The sequence below is a fragment of the Pieris napi genome, chromosome 13 (assembly GCF_905475465.1).
Source record: "Pieris napi chromosome 13, ilPieNapi1.2, whole genome shotgun sequence".
Classification (NCBI taxonomy): domain Eukaryota; kingdom Metazoa; phylum Arthropoda; class Insecta; order Lepidoptera; family Pieridae; genus Pieris; species Pieris napi.
The window spans coordinates 6,264,327-6,288,029 of NC_062246.1; the positions used below are offsets into that span (position 1 = coordinate 6,264,327).

General features: G+C 33.3%; 2 long non-coding RNA genes across 2 annotated transcripts; both read left to right on the top strand.

The window, feature by feature from the left end:
* The first annotated feature begins 51 nt into the window (after positions 1-51).
* On the top strand, positions 52-7,703 carry LOC125055348. Its single transcript, XR_007117861.1, has 10 exons — positions 52-269; positions 882-977; positions 1,591-1,686; positions 2,300-2,395; positions 3,008-3,811; positions 4,424-4,519; positions 5,133-5,228; positions 5,844-5,939; positions 6,552-6,647; positions 7,261-7,703. It is a non-coding gene; the product is annotated as an uncharacterized LOC125055348 (long non-coding RNA).
* A 4,544-nt stretch (positions 7,704-12,247) lies between these two features.
* On the top strand, positions 12,248-23,703 carry LOC125055350. Its single transcript, XR_007117862.1, has 8 exons — positions 12,248-12,597; positions 13,210-13,305; positions 13,919-14,014; positions 17,740-17,835; positions 18,448-18,543; positions 22,196-22,291; positions 22,905-23,000; positions 23,614-23,703. It is a non-coding gene; the product is annotated as an uncharacterized LOC125055350 (long non-coding RNA).

Below are 23,703 nucleotides of genomic sequence, written 5' to 3' on the forward strand. Positions count from 1 at the left end.
CGGGATTGAAGTCACTGCATTCAACAATGTACATGATAGTATATTATGTAGAGTCAATCAATATTCAGGAACTAGTATACTGGTGTTCGATAACGAATCTAGAGGAGATCTGTATGATGTCTTACTTCGGGAATAATCCGTGAACTCATTTTAATATCGTGATATTTTTTTAGCGCTTTGAACGGTAGAAGATAAATCGACACTGCTGAATGAATTGAAACCGCAGAATAAACCTACACTGGGGAATAAATCGACACAGCTGGATAAAGGTAAATTACTTTTTTTTTTAAAGTAGTTATAGTGAAATAAAATACTAATGCTTTTAAGTCTTTCGCGCCATTGTCTACCAAGAAAAGAAAGGAACTGCGCATATGTTGTAAGCGAACCTTACTTATATAGATATAAATATACAAACGATTCGATATCTCAACTGCTCTGACTTGCATAAATATACATTGGCGGAAGATACCATTCAACTAAGTAATCTCATCATTGAGGCCGCGGACAACCCTTGCATCATAAAAGCGTCGGTAATTATTTTGAAAAACAATCATTTTCCCGGTTATAATTATGCTTATAACATAACTGGAAAGAAAATAGTAATGATTAATAATGAATTCCGAGGACCACAACAAAATCATTACATAGTTGGAGATAATGCACATCTAGTTAATAATACATATCAAGGCCACTTGCAAGTTCATGAAGTAGCGGAATGAAGTCACTGCATTCAACAATGTACATGATAGTATATGTAGAGTCAATCAATATTCAGGAACTAGTATACTGGTGTTCGATAACGAATCTAGAGGAAATCTGTATGATGTCTTACTTCGGGAAAAATCCGTGAACTCATTTTAATATCGTGATATTTTTTTTAGCGCTTTGAACGGTAGAAGATAAATCGACACTGCTGAATGAATTGAAACCGCAGAATAAACCTACACTGGAGAATAAATCGACACAGCTGGATAAAGGTAAATTTCTTTTTTTTAAAAATTAGTTATAGTGAAATAAAATACTAATGCTTTTAAGTCTTTCGCGCCATTGTCTTCCAAGAAAAGAAAGGAACTGCGCATATGTTGTAAGCGAACCTTACTTATATAGATATAAATATACAAACGATTCGATATCTCAACTGCTCTGACTTGCATAAATATACATTGGCGGAAGATACCATTCAACTAAGTAATCTCATCATTGAGGCCGCGGACAACCCTTGCATCATAAAAGCGTCGGTAATTATTTTGAAAAACAATCATTTTCCCAGTTATAATTATGCTTATAACATAACTGGAAAGAAAATAGTAATGATTAATAATGAATTCCGAGGACCACAACAAAATCATTACATAGTTGGAGATAATGCACTTCTAGTTAATAATACATATCAAGGCCACTTGCAAGTTCATGAAGTAGCGGGAATGAAGTCACTGCATTCAACAATGTACATGATAGTATATGTAGAGTCAATCAATATTCAGGAACTAGTATACTGGTGTTCGATAACGAATCTAGAGGAGATCTGTATGATGTCTTACTTCGGGAAAAATCCGTGAACTCATTTTAATATCGTGCTATTTTTTTTAGCGCTTTGAACGGTAGAAGATAAATCGACACTGCTGAATGAATTGAAACCGCAGAATAAACCTACACTGGGGAATAAATCGACACAGCTGGATAAAGGTAAATTACTTTTTTTTTTTAAGTAGTTATAGTGAAATAAAATACTAATGCTTTTAAGTCTTTCGCGCCATTGTCTACCAAGAAAAGAAAGGAACTGCGCATATGTTGTAAGCGAACCTTACTTATATAGATATAAATATACAAACGATTCGATATCTCAACTGCTCTGACTTGCAGAAATATAAATTAGCGGAAGATACCATTCAACTAAGTAATCTCATCATTGAGGCCGCGGACAACCCTTGCATCATAAAAGCGTCGGCAATTATTTTGAAAAACAATCATTTTCCCAGTTATAATTATGCTTATAACATAACTGGAAAGAAAATAGTAATGATTAATAATGAATTGCGAGGACCACAACAAAATCATTACATAGTTGGAGATAATGCACTTCTAGTTAATAATACATATCAAGGCCACTTGCAAGTTCATGAAGTAGCGGGAATGAAGTCACTGCATTCAACAATGTACATGATAGTATATGTAGAGTCAATCAATATTCAGGAACTAGTATACTGGTGTTCGATAACGAATCTAGAGGAGATCTGTATGATGTCTTACTTCGGGAAAAATCCGTGAACTCATTTTAATATCGTGCTATTTTTTTTAGCGCTTTGAACGGTAGAAGATAAATCGGCACTGCTGAATGAATTGAAACCGCAGAATAAACCTACACTGGGGAATAAATCGACACAGCTGGATAAAGGTAAATTACTTTTTTTTTAAAAGTAGTTATAGTGAAATAAAATACTAATGCTTTTAAGTCTTTCGCGCCATTGTCTACCAAGAAAAGAAAGGAACTGCGCATATGTTGTAAGCGAACCTTACTTATATAGATATAAATATACAAACGATTCGATATCTCAACTGCTCTGACTTGCATAAATATACATTGGCGGAAGATACCATTCAACTAAGTAATCTCATCATTGAGGCCGCGGACAACCCTTGCATCATAAAAGCGTCGGTAATTATTTTGAAAAACAATCATTTTCCCGGTTATAATTATGCTTATAACATAACTGGAAAGAAAATAGTAATGATTAATAATGAATTCCGAGGACCACAACAAAATCATTACATAGTTGGAGATAATGCACTTCTAGTTAATAATACATATCAAGGCCACTTGCAAGTTCATGAAGTAGCGGAATGAAGTCACTGCATTCAACAATGTACATGATAGTATATGTAGAGTCAATCAATATTCAGGAACTATTATACTGGTGTTCGATAACGAATCTAGAGGAAATCTGTATGATGTCTTACTTCGGGAAAAATCCGTGAACTCATTTTAATATCGTGATATTTTTTTTAGCGCTTTGAACGGTAGAAGATAAATCGACACTGCTGAATGAATTGAAACCGCAGAATAAACCTACACTGGAGAATAAATCGACACAGCTGGATAAAGGTAAATTACTTTTTTTTTTAAAGTAGTTATAGTGAAATAAAATACTAATGCTTTTAAGTCTTTCGCGCCATTGTCTTCCAAGAAAAGAAAGGAACTGCGCATATGTTGTAAGCGAACCTTACTTATATAGATATAAATATACAAACGATTCGATATCTCAACTGCTCTGACTTGCATAAATATTCATTGGCGGAAGATACCATTCAACTAAGTAATCTCATCATTGAGGCCGCGGACAACCCTTGCATTATAAAAGCGTCGGTAATTATTTTGAAAAACAATCATTTTCCCAGTTATAATTATGCTTATAACATAACTGGAAAGAAAATAGTAATGATTAATAATGAATTCCGAGGACCACAACAAAATCATTACATAGTTGGAGATAATGCACTTCTAGTTAATAATACATATCAAGGCCACTTGCAAGTTCATGAAGTAGCGGGAATGAAGTCACTGCATTCAACAATGTACATGATAGTATATGTAGAGTCAATCAATATTCAGGAACTAGTATACTGGTGTTCGATAACGAATCTAGAGGAGATCTGTATGATGTCTTACTTCGGGAAAAATCCGTGAACTCATTTTAATATCGTGATATTTTTTTAGCGCTTCGAACGGTAGAAGATAAATCGACACTGCTGAATGAATTGAAACCGCAGAATAAACCTACACTGGGGAATAAATCGACACAGCTGGATAAAGGTAAATTACTTTTTTTTTAAAAGAAGTTATAGTGAAATAAAATACTAATGCTTTTAAGTCTTTCGCGCCATTGTCTACCAAGAAAAGAAAGGAACTGCGCATATGTTGTAAGCGAACCTTACTTATATAGATATAAATATACAAACGATTCGATATCTCAACTGCTCTGACTTGCATAAATATTCATTGGCGGAAGATACCATTCAACTAAGTAATCTCATTATTGAGGCCGCGGACAACCCTTGCATTATAAAAGCGTCAGTAATTATTTTGAAAAACAATCATTTTCCCGGTTATAATTATGCTTATAACATAACTGGAAAGAAAATAGTAATGATTAATAATGAATTCCGACGACCACAACAAAATCATTACATAGTTGGAGATAATGCACTTCTAGTTAATAATACATATCAAGGCCACTTGCAAGTTCATGAAGTAGCGGAATGAAGTCACTGCATTCAACAATGTACATGATAGTATATGTAGAGTCAATCAATATTCAGGAACTAGTATACTGGTGTTCGATAACGAATCTAGAGGAGATCAGTATGATGTCTTACTTCGGGAAAAATCCGTGAACTCATTTTAATATCGTGATATCTTTTTTAGCGCTTTGAACGGTAGAAGATAAATCGACACTGCTGAATGAATTGAAACCGCAGAATAAACCTACACTGGGGAATAAATCGACACAGCTGGATAAAGGTAAATTACTTTTTTTTTAAAAGAAGTTATAGTGAAATAAAATACTAATGCTTTTAAGTCTTTCGCGCCATTGTCTACCAAGAAAAGAAAGGAACTGCGCATATGTTGTAAGCGAACCTTACTTATATAGATATAAATATACAAACGATTCGATATCTCAACTGCTCTGACTTGCATAAATATTCATTGGCGGAAGATACCATTCAACTAAGTAATCTCATCATTGAGGCCGCGGACAACCCTTGCATTATAAAAGCGTCAGTAATTATTTTGAAAAACAATCATTTTCCCGGTAATAATTATGCTTATAACATAACTGGAAAGAAAATAGTAATGATTAATAATGAATTGCGAGGACCACAACAAAATCATTACATAGTTGGAGATAATGCACTTCTAGTTAATAATACATATCAAGGCCACTTGCAAGTTCATGAAGTAGCGGGAATGAAGTCACTGCATTCAACAATGTACATGATAGTATATGTAGAGTCAATCAATATTCAGGAACTAGTATACTGGTGTTCGATAACGAATCTAGAGGAAATCTGTATGATGTCTTACTTCGGGAAAAATCCGTGAACTCATTTTAATATCGTGCTATTTTTTTTAGCGCTTTGAACGGTAGAAGATAAATCGACACTGCTGAATGAATTGAAACCGCAGAATAAACCTACACTGGGGAATAAATCGACACAGCTGGATAAAGGTAAATTACTTTTTTTTTAAAAGTAGTTATAGTGAAATAAAATACTAATGCTTTTAAGTCTTTCGCGCCATTGTCTACCAAGAAAAGAAAGGAACTGCGCATATGTTGTAAGCGAACCTTACTTATATAGATATAAATATACAAACGATTCGATATCTCAACTGCTCTGACTTGCATAAATATTCATTGGCGGAAGATACCATTCAACTAAGTAATCTCATCATTGAGGCCGCGGACAACCCTTGCATTATAAAAGCGTCAGTAATTATTTTGAAAAACAATCATTTTCCCGGTTATAATTATGCTTATAACATAACTGGAAAGAAAATAGTAATGATTAATAATGAATTCCGACGACCACAACAAAATCATTACATAGTTGGAGATAATGCACTTCTAGTTAATAATACATATCAAGGCCACTTGCAAGTTCATGAAGTAGCGGGAATGAAGTCACTGCATTCAACAATGTACATGATAGTATATTATGTAGAGTCAATCAATATTCAGGAACTAGTATACTGGTGTTCGATAACGAATCTAGAGGAGATCTGTATGATGTCTTACTTCGGGAATAATCCGTGAACTCATTTTAATATCGTGATATTTTTTTAGCGCTTTGAACGGTAGAAGATAAATCGACACTGCTGAATGAATTGAAACCGCAGAATAAACCTACACTGGGGAATAAATCGACACAGCTGGATAAAGGTAAATTACTTTTTTTTTAAAAGTAGTTATAGTGAAATAAAATACTAATGCTTTTAAGTCTTTCGCGCCATTGTCTACCAAGAAAAGAAAGGAACTGCGCATATGTTGTAAGCGAACCTTACTTATATAGATATAAATATACAAACGATTCGATATCTCAACTGCTCTGACTTGCATAAATATTCATTGGCGGAAGATACCATTCAACTAAGTAATCTCATCATTGAGGCCGCGGACAACCCTTGCATTATAAAAGCGTCAGTAATTATTTTGAAAAACAATCATTTTCCCGGTTATAATTATGCTTATAACATAACTGGAAAGAAAATAGTAATGATTAATAATGAATTCCGACGACCACAACAAAATCATTACATAGTTGGAGATAATGCACTTCTAGTTAATAATACATATCAAGGCCACTTGCAAGTTCATGAAGTAGCGGAATGAAGTCACTGCATTCAACAATGTACATGATAGTATATGTAGAGTCAATCAATATTCAGGAACTAGTATACTGGTGTTCGATAACGAATCTAGAGGAGATCAGTATGATGTCTTACTTCGGGAAAAATCCGTGAACTCATTTTAATATCGTGATATCTTTTTTAGCGCTTTGAACGGTAGAAGATAAATCGACACTGCTGAATGAATTGAAACCGCAGAATAAACCTACACTGGGGAATAAATCGACACAGCTGGATAAAGGTAAATTACTTTTTTTTTAAAAGAAGTTATAGTGAAATAAAATACTAATGCTTTTAAGTCTTTCGCGCCATTGTCTACCAAGAAAAGAAAGGAACTGCGCATATGTTGTAAGCGAACCTTACTTATATAGATATAAATATACAAACGATTCGATATCTCAACTGCTCTGACTTGCATAAATATTCATTGGCGGAAGATACCATTCAACTAAGTAATCTCATCATTGAGGCCGCGGACAACCCTTGCATTATAAAAGCGTCAGTAATTATTTTGAAAAACAATCATTTTCCCGGTAATAATTATGCTTATAACATAACTGGAAAGAAAATAGTAATGATTAATAATGAATTGCGAGGACCACAACAAAATCATTACATAGTTGGAGATAATGCACTTCTAGTTAATAATACATATCAAGGCCACTTGCAAGTTCATGAAGTAGCGGGAATGAAGTCACTGCATTCAACAATGTACATGATAGTATATGTAGAGTCAATCAATATTCAGGAACTAGTATACTGGTGTTCGATAACGAATCTAGAGGAAATCTGTATGATGTCTTACTTCGGGAAAAATCCGTGAACTCATTTTAATATCGTGCTATTTTTTTTAGCGCTTTGAACGGTAGAAGATAAATCGACACTGCTGAATGAATTGAAACCGCAGAATAAACCTACACTGGGGAATAAATCGACACAGCTGGATAAAGGTAAATTACTTTTTTTTTAAAAGTAGTTATAGTGAAATAAAATACTAATGCTTTTAAGTCTTTCGCGCCATTGTCTACCAAGAAAAGAAAGGAACTGCGCATATGTTGTAAGCGAACCTTACTTATATAGATATAAATATACAAACGATTCGATATCTCAACTGCTCTGACTTGCATAAATATTCATTGGCGGAAGATACCATTCAACTAAGTAATCTCATCATTGAGGCCGCGGACAACCCTTGCATTATAAAAGCGTCAGTAATTATTTTGAAAAACAATCATTTTCCCGGTTATAATTATGCTTATAACATAACTGGAAAGAAAATAGTAATGATTAATAATGAATTCCGACGACCACAACAAAATCATTACATAGTTGGAGATAATGCACTTCTAGTTATTAATACATATCGATGGCCCCAACGAATAAACGTGCAATCGAAAAACAACAACTTTTCAGGAAACAACAAAATAGTTTGGAATCACTTTACTTTAATTACATAATAAATAGATATATATAATGAATGATCAAATTAAAGGTAAAAAAAATATCTTTTAGCTCATATATTTTTTATAAAAAAAATATTAACAGTTTTCTCAATATTCAAGAAAAAACATGTTATTTTATTATTGTAGTGAATAATATGTGACTTTTTAACAGTATTGTATCACTGCACGTTTATTCGTGTCATAAATGAAGCATAATCAAGTATAGTGAAATGTTACACGGTTATTCTACGTCAATATTTTTTTTTCTGAGCCGTGCTCTGGCTGTCTACAGGCTTATTCTTGTATATTTTGTTGCTTTTTCATGTTTGTAAAGATAGAGGCCCGTTTATTAGCGTAATCAAGATCAATTCATTATTTATGTAATACATCTTTATTAGTGCATGGTATAATAATGTAAATTAGCTTATGATTTTTGATAAAGGGTAAATAAAAAATAATGTTAATAAGAATAATTATTTTTTATTTATCCAATTAAGAAAAAATTAAGTACCTATCAGGTATATTATTAAAAAAAAACATGAAAAATTAAACAGAGAACAAGAAATAAGTAAGTACTAATAAATCTCCTCGTCACTATCGTTGGTATTACCGAGGTGGATCCTAATGGCACCAAATTTCTGTAAAAATACTGGTAATGGTTTAGTATGGCTCCTGAGTCGCAGTCTTATTAAATCCCTATATAAAGGGAGTGGTATAAATAGAATTCCAGTGTTTTAGGTTTTCATCATTTTCTATGGGTTCTCCTCGTCGCCTTCTTGAATTAGTCCTTGTGATAGTTTGCATCTCTTGTAATTCGTCTTCAAAACTGTATCTAAAGTATATTGTACCAGGATGATTATAATAAAAAACTACTTCTTTTATTTCCTCCAATAAATTATATCCCCATTTTTATTTTTCAACCAATTCTTCCCCTTTATTAACTCTTTAAAATCTATGCAATCAGCTTGTGTCATTTGTCTTACCTGGTACTTGTGTCCGGTAACTTTGGCATTCTCTATCAAGGAATACATTAGGTTAGGTGTGTAAATAGTTAGGTGTGTTTCTTGGAACGCTCAATAGCAGCGTGCATAGAATCACCCTCCGATTGGCTATGACCTTTCTCCAAAAACCTATGAGTAATTTTTATGTTAAATTTCTTCGCCGCTAAAGAAAACATGGCGAATACGAAACGATTACAATTTTGCCCTGCACATGAATCAGATAAAAATATATATTTTTTATTCCTAATTCGACGTGTACCTGGATCAATGACCAAAGACAACTTGCTATTTCTATCGCACCCCTTTTCGGAATCTGACAGTGCCAGACATAGCAGTAACCTTTCTTCTCGATGATATTATAGATCGTGAAATTGTATACAGGATACTTCCGTTTATAATGAAATGTGCCTACTTCACTTTGAGGGATATTCAACACTTTTTCCAGATCAAAACATGCTACAACACTGTCATCTGAAGAAAAAGTTTCTTTTTCTTGTTCCTTTAATTGCCTGACTCATTGCTTTTCTTTCAAGTGCTTTTCATAATCAGCTTATAATTGTTCGATCCTAACATCATCAGAAGTTTGGTAAATTGAACATATCTCACATAAATCTTTTTTAGGTTTGTGGAAGGATAGGTTAAACTTTGTATTAAAGATTATTTCATATTGGCGTTAGTTGCTTTGCATGTTTAATTGTACTGGTTGTTTGTATCTATCCATTCCAAATATAGTCGGTGCATTTTAGAGATATTCAAAGTTTCACACAGATATTGCTTTTGGCTATCTTTCGAGAATAGTGTGATTCAACTCTTTCAAATAAATTTATATGGTCGGATATACTTTTTCAGTCTCTTCTGACATTCTTCTTGGCCTGTTCTTATGAGTTCCTCTGTAGTCTTTTAAATAGTTGTCATCTCCCAATTTATCAATAGCTATGTATACTACTTGCTCTGTAATGGATATGTATTTAAAAACATAATTTTAGAAACTTTAATCATGTATATCTTTTGAGTACGATTATTTTTACGTTCAACAATCAACTGTAATCTTTTTGACGTTATCTTTCTTTACATGTCGGTTAATAAAATCTCACTGTCTCTCATGGTCCCCGATAGCCCAAAAACTCAGAAAAATTTTACTCCTCATATTTTGATGTATCTTTTCGTAACATTTCAATTTGCAGTTGCATGGAGGTCCAATAGATTTTTCTGCGTTTTGTTTGTTAGTTCTAGCACCCTCATAACTTTTACCAGAATTTTTAAGAATTTAGTTTTTCTTATCTTTCCATAAATTAGGATCTATTTTTCTCTTTTTCGTAAGCTGTTCAATGGGAGTTACGGGTCTTTCCTCCGATGCTGTAGTTGCAACATCCTGTGATATATTTTGTGTTTCAATACTATGTAAAACACCATCTAAATTGGAAATACTTCTTAGATCGTAAGCCTTATTAATATATAAAACAGTCGGCGTGGCTCGCCCCCGCTTCATCCCTTGTCTATACTAACGCGCTATTGCAATAGACACGATCGGAAAAGTATCCGTATATTAAGCGGTTACTAACAATAACTTGAAATTCATGAGCGAAGAATATAAGTGCTTGAACCTTTACGTAAAAGTAGAAGAAAGGAGAGAAATTAGTAAAAGATAATGGAATAACTGTAATTATTATATTCAGTGTGCAATGATGCATTACTAGTAAAAGTTGCTTCCATTTTTACACGAATAATCGTGTAAGAGTAATTGCCGAAAGGATAGGATAGGCACGAGCGGCAGATTGATTTAACACGTTTATTCTGGTGTACTCTAAGAAAAAAATAATATGTAATAGGCGCATGTTTTGTTATTCATGATGATATGAAGATATATTTTTTCCCTACAATAAACGAATATTGTGCTATAAAAGTCTTATTTGAAGTCCAAAATATTTAAAAAAAATCATATAGGTGTATGATTAGCCATTAAAACGAAGAAAACGAAAAAAATTTTTTTGGGTAAGAGCTCTTGCACGTTTATTCGTTGGGGCCATCGATATCAAGGCCACTTGCAAGTTCATGAAGTAGCGGGAATGAAGTCACTGCATTCAACAATGTACATGATAGTATATGTAGAGTCAATCAATATTCAGGAACTAGTATACTGGTGTTCGATAACGAATCTAGAGGAGATCTGTATGATGTCTTACTTCGGGAAAAATCCGTGAACTCATTTTAATATCGTGATATCTTTTTTAGCGCTTTGAACGGTAGAAGATAAATCGACACTGCTGAATGAATTGAAACCGCAGAATAAACCTACACTGGGGAATAAATCGACACAGCTGGATAAAGGTAAATTACTTTTTTTTTAAAAGAAGTTATAGTGAAATAAAATACTAATGCTTTTAAGTCTTTCGCGCCATTGTCTACCAAGAAAAGAAAGGAACTGCGCATATGTTGTAAGCGAACCTTACTTATATAGATATAAATATACAAACGATTCGATATCTCAACTGCTCTGACTTGCATAAATATTCATTGGCGGAAGATACCATTCAACTAAGTAATCTCATCATTGAGGCCGCGGACAACCCTTGCATTATAAAAGCGTCAGTAATTATTTTGAAAAACAATCATTTTCCCGGTAATAATTATGCTTATAACATAACTGGAAAGAAAATAGTAATGATTAATAATGAATTGCGAGGACCACAACAAAATCATTACATAGTTGGAGATAATGCACTTCTAGTTAATAATACATATCAAGGCCACTTGCAAGTTCATGAAGTAGCGGGAATGAAGTCACTGCATTCAACAATGTACATGATAGTATATGTAGAGTCAATCAATATTCAGGAACTAGTATACTGGTGTTCGATAACGAATCTAGAGGAAATCTGTATGATGTCTTACTTCGGGAAAAATCCGTGAACTCATTTTAATATCGTGCTATTTTTTTTAGCGCTTTGAACGGTAGAAGATAAATCGACACTGCTGAATGAATTGAAACCGCAGAATAAACCTACACTGGGGAATAAATCGACACAGCTGGATAAAGGTAAATTACTTTTTTTTTAAAAGTAGTTATAGTGAAATAAAATACTAATGCTTTTAAGTCTTTCGCGCCATTGTCTACCAAGAAAAGAAAGGAACTGCGCATATGTTGTAAGCGAACCTTACTTATATAGATATAAATATACAAACGATTCGATATCTCAACTGCTCTGACTTGCATAAATATTCATTGGCGGAAGATACCATTCAACTAAGTAATCTCATCATTGAGGCCGCGGACAACCCTTGCATTATAAAAGCGTCAGTAATTATTTTGAAAAACAATCATTTTCCCGGTTATAATTATGCTTATAACATAACTGGAAAGAAAATAGTAATGATTAATAATGAATTCCGACGACCACAACAAAATCATTACATAGTTGGAGATAATGCACTTCTAGTTAATAATACATATCAAGGCCACTTGCAAGTTCATGAAGTAGCGGGAATGAAGTCACTGCATTCAACAATGTACATGATAGTATATTATGTAGAGTCAATCAATATTCAGGAACTAGTATACTGGTGTTCGATTACGAATCTAGAGGAGATCTGTATGATGTCTTACTTCGGGAATAATCCGTGAACTCATTTTAATATCGTGATATTTTTTTAGCGCTTTGAACGGTAGAAGATAAATCGACACTGCTGAATGAATTGAAACCGCAGAATAAACCTACACTGGGGAATAAATCGACACAGCTGGATAAAGGTAAATTACTTTTTTTTTAAAAGTAGTTATAGTGAAATAAAATACTAATGCTTTTAAGTCTTTCGCGCCATTGTCTACCAAGAAAAGAAAGGAACTGCGCATATGTTGTAAGCGAACCTTACTTATATAGATATAAATATACAAACGATTCGATATCTCAACTGCTCTGACTTGCATAAATATTCATTGGCGGAAGATACCATTCAACTAAGTAATCTCATCATTGAGGCCGCGGACAACCCTTGCATTATAAAAGCGTCAGTAATTATTTTGAAAAACAATCATTTTCCCGGTTATAATTATGCTTATAACATAACTGGAAAGAAAATAGTAATGATTAATAATGAATTCCGACGACCACAACAAAATCATTACATAGTTGGAGATAATGCACTTCTAGTTAATAATACATATCAAGGCCACTTGCAAGTTCATGAAGTAGCGGAATGAAGTCACTGCATTCAACAATGTACATGATAGTATATGTAGAGTCAATCAATATTCAGGAACTAGTATACTGGTGTTCGATAACGAATCTAGAGGAGATCAGTATGATGTCTTACTTCGGGAAAAATCCGTGAACTCATTTTAATATCGTGATATCTTTTTTAGCGCTTTGAACGGTAGAAGATAAATCGACACTGCTGAATGAATTGAAACCGCAGAATAAACCTACACTGGGGAATAAATCGACACAGCTGGATAAAGGTAAATTACTTTTTTTTTAAAAGAAGTTATAGTGAAATAAAATACTAATGCTTTTAAGTCTTTCGCGCCATTGTCTACCAAGAAAAGAAAGGAACTGCGCATATGTTGTAAGCGAACCTTACTTATATAGATATAAATATACAAACGATTCGATATCTCAACTGCTCTGACTTGCATAAATATTCATTGGCGGAAGATACCATTCAACTAAGTAATCTCATCATTGAGGCCGCGGACAACCCTTGCATTATAAAAGCGTCAGTAATTATTTTGAAAAACAATCATTTTCCCGGTAATAATTATGCTTATAACATAACTGGAAAGAAAATAGTAATGATTAATAATGAATTGCGAGGACCACAACAAAATCATTACATAGTTGGAGATAATGCACTTCTAGTTAATAATACATATCAAGGCCACTTGCAAGTTCATGAAGTAGCGGGAATGAAGTCACTGCATTCAACAATGTACATGATAGTATATGTAGAGTCAATCAATATTCAGGAACTAGTATACTGGTGTTCGATAACGAATCTAGAGGAAATCTGTATGATGTCTTACTTCGGGAAAAATCCGTGAACTCATTTTAATATCGTGCTATTTTTTTTAGCGCTTTGAACGGTAGAAGATAAATCGACACTGCTGAATGAATTGAAACCGCAGAATAAACCTACACTGGGGAATAAATCGACACAGCTGGATAAAGGTAAATTACTTTTTTTTTAAAAGAAGTTATAGTGAAATAAAATACTAATGCTTTTAAGTCTTTCGCGCCATTGTCTACCAAGAAAAGAAAGGAACTGCGCATATGTTGTAAGCGAACCTTACTTATATAGATATAAATATACAAACGATTCGATATCTCAACTGCTCTGACTTGCATAAATATTCATTGGCGGAAGATACCATTCAACTAAGTAATCTCATCATTGAGGCCGCGGACAACCCTTGCATTATAAAAGCGTCAGTAATTATTTTGAAAAACAATCATTTTCCCGGTTATAATTATGCTTATAACATAACTGGAAAGAAAATAGTAATGATTAATAATGAATTCCGACGACCACAACAAAATCATTACATAGTTGGAGATAATGCACTTCTAGTTATTAATACATATCGATGGCCCCAACGAATAAACGTGCAATCGAAAAACAACAACTTTTCAGGAAACAACAAAATAGTTTGGAATCACTTTACTTTAATTACATAATAAATAGATATATATAATGAATGATCAAATTAAAGGTAAAAAAAATATCTTTTAGCTCATATATTTTTTATAAAAAAAATATTAACAGTTTTCTCAATATTCAAGAAAAAACATGTTATTTTATTATTGTAGTGAATAATATGTGACTTTTTAACAGTATTGTATCACTGCACGTTTATTCGTGTCATAAATGAAGCATAATCAAGTATAGTGAAATGTTACACGGTTATTCTACGTCAATATTTTTTTTTCTGAGCCGTGCTCTGGCTGTCTACAGGCTTATTCTTGTATATTTTGTTGCTTTTTCATGTTTGTAAAGATAGAGGCCCGTTTATTAGCGTAATCAAGATCAATTCATTATTTATGTAATACATCTTTATTAGTGCATGGTATAATAATGTAAATTAGCTTATGATTTTTGATAAAGGGTAAATAAAAAATAATGTTAATAAGAATAATTATTTTTTATTTATCCAATTAAGAAAAAATTAAGTACCTATCAGGTATATTATTAAAAAAAAACATGAAAAATTAAACAGAGAACAAGAAATAAGTAAGTACTAATAAATCTCCTCGTCACTATCGTTGGTATTACCGAGGTGGATCCTAATGGCACCAAATTTCTGTAAAAATACTGGTAATGGTTTAGTATGGCTCCTGAGTCGCAGTCTTATTAAATCCCTATATAAAGGGAGTGGTATAAATAGAATTCCAGTGTTTTAGGTTTTCATCATTTTCTATGGGTTCTCCTCGTCGCCTTCTTGAATTAGTCCTTGTGATAGTTTGCATCTCTTGTAATTCGTCTTCAAAACTGTATCTAAAGTATATTGTACCAGGATGATTATAATAAAAAACTACTTCTTTTATTTCCTCCAATAAATTATATCCCCATTTTTATTTTTCAACCAATTCTTCCCCTTTATTAACTCTTTAAAATCTATGCAATCAGCTTGTGTCATTTGTCTTACCTGGTACTTGTGTCCGGTAACTTTGGCATTCTCTATCAAGGAATACATTAGGTTAGGTGTGTAAATAGTTAGGTGTGTTTCTTGGAACGCTCAATAGCAGCGTGCATAGAATCACCCTCCGATTGGCTATGACCTTTCTCCAAAAACCTATGAGTAATTTTTATGTTAAATTTCTTCGCCGCTAAAGAAAACATGGCGAATACGAAACGATTACAATTTTGCCCTGCACATGAATCAGATAAAAATATATATTTTTTATTCCTAATTCGACGTGTACCTGGATCAATGACCAAAGACAACTTGCTATTTCTATCGCACCCCTTTTCGGAATCTGACAGTGCCAGACATAGCAGTAACCTTTCTTCTCGATGATATTATAGATCGTGAAATTGTATACAGGATACTTCCGTTTATAATGAAATGTGCCTACTTCACTTTGAGGGATATTCAACACTTTTTCCAGATCAAAACATGCTACAACACTGTCATCTGAAGAAAAAGTTTCTTTTTCTTGTTCCTTTAATTGCCTGACTCATTGCTTTTCTTTCAAGTGCTTTTCATAATCAGCTTATAATTGTTCGATCCTAACATCATCAGAAGTTTGGTAAATTGAACATATCTCACATAAATCTTTTTTAGGTTTGTGGAAGGATAGGTTAAACTTTGTATTAAAGATTATTTCATATTGGCGTTAGTTGCTTTGCATGTTTAATTGTACTGGTTGTTTGTATCTATCCATTCCAAATATAGTCGGTGCATTTTAGAGATATTCAAAGTTTCACACAGATATTGCTTTTGGCTATCTTTCGAGAATAGTGTGATTCAACTCTTTCAAATAAATTTATATGGTCGGATATACTTTTTCAGTCTCTTCTGACATTCTTCTTGGCCTGTTCTTATGAGTTCCTCTGTAGTCTTTTAAATAGTTGTCATCTCCCAATTTATCAATAGCTATGTATACTACTTGCTCTGTAATGGATATGTATTTAAAAACATAATTTTAGAAACTTTAATCATGTATATCTTTTGAGTACGATTATTTTTACGTTCAACAATCAACTGTAATCTTTTTGACGTTATCTTTCTTTACATGTCGGTTAATAAAATCTCACTGTCTCTCATGGTCCCCGATAGCCCAAAAACTCAGAAAAATTTTACTCCTCATATTTTGATGTATCTTTTCGTAACATTTCAATTTGCAGTTGCATGGAGGTCCAATAGATTTTTCTGCGTTTTGTTTGTTAGTTCTAGCACCCTCATAACTTTTACCAGAATTTTTAAGAATTTAGTTTTTCTTATCTTTCCATAAATTAGGATCTATTTTTCTCTTTTTCGTAAGCTGTTCAATGGGAGTTACGGGTCTTTCCTCCGATGCTGTAGTTGCAACATCCTGTGATATATTTTGTGTTTCAATACTATGTAAAACACCATCTAAATTGGAAATACTTCTTAGATCGTAAGCCTTATTAATATATAAAACAGTCGGCGTGGCTCGCCCCCGCTTCATCCCTTGTCTATACTAACGCGCTATTGCAATAGACACGATCGGAAAAGTATCCGTATATTAAGCGGTTACTAACAATAACTTGAAATTCATGAGCGAAGAATATAAGTGCTTGAACCTTTACGTAAAAGTAGAAGAAAGGAGAGAAATTAGTAAAAGATAATGGAATAACTGTAATTATTATATTCAGTGTGCAATGATGCATTACTAGTAAAAGTTGCTTCCATTTTTACACGAATAATCGTGTAAGAGTAATTGCCGAAAGGATAGGATAGGCACGAGCGGCAGATTGATTTAACACGTTTATTCTGGTGTACTCTAAGAAAAAAATAATATGTAATAGGCGCATGTTTTGTTATTCATGATGATATGAAGATATATTTTTTCCCTACAATAAACGAATATTGTGCTATAAAAGTCTTATTTGAAGTCCAAAATATTTAAAAAAAATCATATAGGTGTATGATTAGCCATTAAAACGAAGAAAACGAAAAAAATTTTTTTGGGTAAGAGCTCTTGCACGTTTATTCGTTGGGGCCATCGATATCAAGGCCACTTGCAAGTTCATGAAGTAGCGGGAATGAAGTCACTGCATTCAACAATGTACATGATAGTATATGTAGAGTCAATCAATATTCAGGAACTAGTATACTGGTGTTCGATAACGAATCTAGAGGAGATCTGTATGATGTCTTACTTCGGGAAAAATCCGTGAACTCATTTTAATATCGTGATATCTTTTTTAGCGCTTTGAACGGTAGAAGATAAATCGACACTGCTGAATGAATTGAAACCGCAGAATAAACCTACACTGGGGAATAAATCGACACAGCTGGATAAAGGTAAATTACTTTTTTTTAAAAGAAGTTATAGTGAAATAAAATACTAATGCTTTTAAGTCTTTCGCGCCATTGTCTACCAAGAAAAGAAAGGAACTGCGCATATGTTGTAAGCGAACCTTACTTATATAGATATAAATATACAAACGATTCGATATCTCAACTGTTCTGACTTGCATAAATATTCATTGGCGGAAGATACCATTCAACTAAGTAATCTCATCATTGAGGCCGCGGACAACCCTTGCATTATAAAAGCGTCAGTAATTATTTTGAAAAACAATCATTTTCCCAGTTATAATTATGCTTATAACATAACTGGAAAGAAAATAATAATGATTAATAATGAATTCCGAGGACCACAACAAAATCATTACATAGTTGGAGATAATGCACTTCTAGTTAATAATACATATCAAGGCCACTTGCAAGTTCATGAAGTAGCGGGAATGAAGTCACTGCATTCAACAATGTACATGATAGTATATGTAGAGTCAATCAATATTCAGGAACTAGTATACTGGTGTTCGATAACGAATCTAGAGGAGATCTGTATGATGTCTTACTTCGGGAAAAATCCGTGAACTCATTTTAATATCGTGATATCTTTTTTAGCGCTTTGAACGGTAGAAGATAAATCGACACTGCTGAATGAATTGAAACCGCAGAATAAACCTACACTGGGGAATAAATCGACACAGCTGGATAAAGGTAAATTACTTTTTTTTAAAAGAAGTTATAGTGAAATAAAATACTAATGCTTTTAAGTCTTTCGCGCCATTGTCTACCAAGAAAAGAAAGGAACTGCGCATATGTTGTAAGCGAACCTTACTTATATAGATATAAATATACAAACGATTCGATATCTCAACTGTTCTGACTTGCATAAATATTCATTGGCGGAAGATACCATTCAACTAAGTAATCTCATCATTGAGGCCGCGGACAACCCTTGCATTATAAAAGCGTCAGTAATTATTTTGAAAAACAATCATTTTCCCAGTTATAATTATGCTTATAACATAACTGGAAAGAAAATAATAATGATTAATAATGAATTCCGAGGACCACAACAAAATCATTACATAGTTGGAGATAATGCACTTCTAGTTAATAATACATATCAAGGCCACTTGCAAGTTCATGAAGTAGCGGGAATGAAGTCACTGCATTCAACAATGTACATGATAGAAGTGCATTATCTCCAACTATGTAATGATTTTGTTGTGGTCCTCGGAATTCATTATTAATCAATACTATTTTCTTTCCAGTTATGTTATAAGCATAATTATAACTGGGAAAATGATTGTTTTTCAAAATAATTACCGACGCTTTTATAATGCAAGGGTTGTCCGCGGCCTCAATGATGAGATTACTTAGTTGAATGGTATCTTCCGCCAATAAATATTTATGCAAGTCAAAGCAGTTGAGATATCGAATCGTTTGTATATTTATATCTATATAAGTAAGGTTCGCTTACAACATATGCGCAGTTCCTTTCTTTTCTTGGTAGACAATGGCGCGAAAGACTTAAAAGCATTAGTATTTTATTTCACTATAACTACTTGTAAAAAAAAAGTAATTTACCTTTATCCAGCTGTGTCGATTTATTCTCCAGTGTAGGTTTATTCTGCGGTTTCAATTCATTCAGCAGTGTCGATTTATCTTCTACCGTTCAAAGCGCTAAAAAAAATATCACGATATTAAAATGAGTTCACGGATTTTTCCCGAAGTAAGACATCATACAGATCTCCTCTAGATTCGTTATCGAACACCAGTATACTAGTTCCTGAATATTGATTGACTCTACATATACTATCATGTACATTGTTGAATGCAGTGACTTCATTCCGCTACTTCATGAACTTGCAAGTGGCCTTGATATGTATTATTAACTAGAAGTGCATTATCTCCAACTATGTAATGATTTTGTTGTGGTCCTCGGAATTCATTATTAATCATTACTATTTTCTTTCCAGTTATGTTATAAGCATAATTATAACCGGGAAAATGATTGTTTTTCAAAATAATTACCGACGCTTTTATGATGCAAGGGTTGTCCGCGGCCTCAATGATGAGATTACTTAGTTGAATGGTATCTTCCGCCAATGTATATTTATGCAAGTCAGAGCAGTTGAGATATCGAATCGTTTGTATATTTATATCTATATAAGAAAGGTTCGCTTACAACATATGCGCAGTTCCTTTCTTTTCTTGGTAGACAATGGCGCGAAAGACTTAAAAGCATTAGTATTTTATTTCACTATAACTACTTTAAAAAAAAAAGTAATTTACCTTTATCCAGCTGTGTCGATTTATTCCCCAGTGTAGGTTTATTCTGCGGTTTCAATTCATTCAGCAGTGTCGATTTATCTTCTACCGTTCAAAGCGCAAAAAAAAATATCACGATATTAAAATGAGTTCACGGATTATTCCCGAAGTAAGACATCATACAGATCTCCTCTAGATTCGTTATCGAACACCAGTATACTAGTTCCTGAATATTGATTGACTCTACATATACTATCATGTACATTGTTGAATGCAGTGACTTCATTCCCGCTACTTCATGAACTTGCAAGTGGCCTTGATATGTATTATTAACTAGAAGTGCATTATCTCCAACTATGTAATGATTTTGTTGTGGTCCTCGGAATTCATTATTAATCATTACTATTTTCTTTCCAGTTATGTTATAAGCATAATTATAACCGGGAAAATGATTGTTTTTCAAAATAATTACCGACGCTTTTATGATGCAAGGGTTGTCCGCGGCCTCAATGATGAGATTACTTAATTGAATGGTATCTTCCGCCAATGTATATTTATGCAAGTCAGAGGAGTTGAGATATCGAATCGTTTGTATATTTATATCTATATAAGTAAGGTTCGCTTACAACATATGCGCAGTTCCTTTCTTTTCTTGGTAGACAATGGCGCGAAAGACTTAAAAGCATTAGTATTTTATTTCACTATAACTACTTTTAAAAAAAAAGTAATTTACCTTTATCCAGCTGTGTCGATTTATTCCCCAGTGTAGGTTTATTCTGCGGTTTCAATTCATTCAGCAGTGTCGATTTATCTTCTACCGTTCAAAGCGCTAAAAAAAATATCACGATATTAAAAAGAGTTCACGGATTTTTCCCGAACTAAGACATCATACAGATCTCCTCTAGATTCGTTATCGAACACCAGTATACTAGTTCCTGAATATTGATTGACTCTACATATACTATCATGTACATTGTTGAATGCAGTGACTTCATTCCGCTACTTCATGAACTTGCAAGTGGCCTTGATATGTATTATTAACTAGAAGTGCATTATCTCCAACTATGTAATGATTTTGTTGTGGTCCTCGGAATTCATTATTAATCATTACTATTTTCTTTCCAGTTATGTTATAAGCATAATTATAACCGGGAAAATGATTGTTTTTCAAAATAATTACCGACGCTTTTATGATGCAAGGGTTGTCCGCGGCCTCAATGATGAGATTACTTAGTTGAATGGTATCTTCCGCCAATGTATATTTATGCAAGTCAGAGCAGTTGAGATATCGAATCGTTTGTATATTTATATCTATATAAGAAAGGTTCGCTTACAACATATGCGCAGTTCCTTTCTTTTCTTGGTAGACAATGGCGCGAAAGACTTAAAAGCATTAGTATTTTATTTCACTATAACTACTTTAAAAAAAAAAGTAATTTACCTTTATCCAGCTGTGTCGATTTATTCCCCAGTGTAGGTTTATTCTGCGGTTTCAATTCATTCAGCAGTGTCGATTTATCTTCTACCGTTCAAAGCGCTAAAAAAAATATCACGATATTAAAATGAGTTCACGGATTATTCCCGAAGTAAGACATCATACAGATCTCCTCTAGATTCGTTATCGAACACCAGTATACTAGTTCCTGAATATTGATTGACTCTACATATACTATCATGTACATTGTTGAATGCAGTGACTTCATTCCCGCTACTTCATGAACTTGCAAGTGGCCTTGATATGTATTATTAACTAGAAGTGCATTATCTCCAACTATGTAATGATTTTGTTGTGGTCCTCGGAATTCATTATTAATCATTACTATTTTCTTTCCAGTTATGTTATAAGCATAATTATAACTGGGAAAATGATTGTTTTTCAAAATAATTACCGACGCTTTTATGATGCAAGGGTTGTCCGCAGCCTGAATGAAGTCACTGCATTCAACAATTTACATGATAGTATATGTAGAGTCAATCAATATTCAGGAACTAGTATACTGGTGTTCGATAACGAATCTAGAGGAGATCTGTATGATGTCTTACTTCGGGAAAAATCCGTGAACTCATTTTAATATCGTGATATTTTTTTTAGCGCTTTGAACGGTAGAAGATAAATCGACACTGCTGAATGAATTGAAACCGCAGAATAAACCTACACTGGAGAATAAATCGACACAGCTGGATAAAGGTAAATTACTTTTTTAAAAAAAATAGTTATAGTGAAATAAAATACTAATGCTTTTAAGTCTTTCGCGCCATTGTCTACCAAGAAAAGAAAGGAACTGCGCATATGTTGTAAGCGAACCTTACTTATATAGATATAAATATACAAACGATTCGATATCTCAACTGCTCTGACTTGCATAAATATACATTGGCGGAAGATACCATTCAACTAAGTAATCTCATCATTGAGGCCGCGGACAACCCTTGCATCATAAAAGCGTCGGTAATTATTTTGAAAAACAATCATTTTCCCAGTTATAATTATGCTTATAACATAACTGGAAAGAAAATAGTAATGATTAATAATGAATTCCGAGGACCACAACAAAATCATTACATAGTTGGAGATAATGCACTTCTAGTTAATAATACATATCAAGGCCACTTGCAAGTTCATGAAGTAGCGGGAATGAAGTCACTGCATTCAACAATGTACATGATAGTATATGTAGAGTCAATCAATATTCAGGAACTAGTATACTGGTGTTCGATAACGAATCTAGAGGAGATCTGTATGATGTCTTACTTCGGGAAAAATCCGTGAATTCATTTTAATATCGTGATATTTTTTTTAGCGCTTTGAACGGTAGAAGATAAATCGACACTGCTGAATGAATTGAAACCGCAGAATAAACCTACACTGGAGAATAAATCGACACAGCTGGATAAAGGTAAATTACTTTTTTTTTAAAAGTAGTTATAGTGAAATAAAATACTAATGCTTTTAAGTCTTTCACGCCATTGTCTACCAAGAAAAGAAAGGAACTGCGCATATGTTGTAAGCGAACCTTACTTATATAGATATAAATATACAAACGATTCGATATCTCAACTGCTCTGACTTGCATAAATATTTATTGGCGGAAGATACCATTCAACTAAGTAATCTCATCATTGAGGCCGCGGACAACCCTTGCATTATAAAAGCGTCGGTAATTATTTTGAAAAACAATCATTTTCCCAGTTATAATTATGCTTATAACATAACTGGAAAGAAAATAGTAATGATTAATAATGAATTCAGAGGACCACAACAAAATCATTACATAGTTGGAGATAATGCACTTCTAGTTAATAATACATATCAAGGCCACTTGCAAGTTCATGAAGTAGCGGGAATGAAGTCACTGCATTCAACAATGTACATGATAGTATATGTAGAGTCAATCAATATTCAGGAACTAGTATACTGGTGTTCGATAACGAATCTAGAGGAGATCTGTATGATGTCTTACTTCGGGAAAAATCCGTGAACTCATTTTAATATCGTGATATTTTTTTTAGCGCTTTGAACGGTAGAAGATAAATCGACACTGCTGAATGAATTGAAACCGCAGAATAAACCTACACTGGGGAATAAATCGACACAGCTGG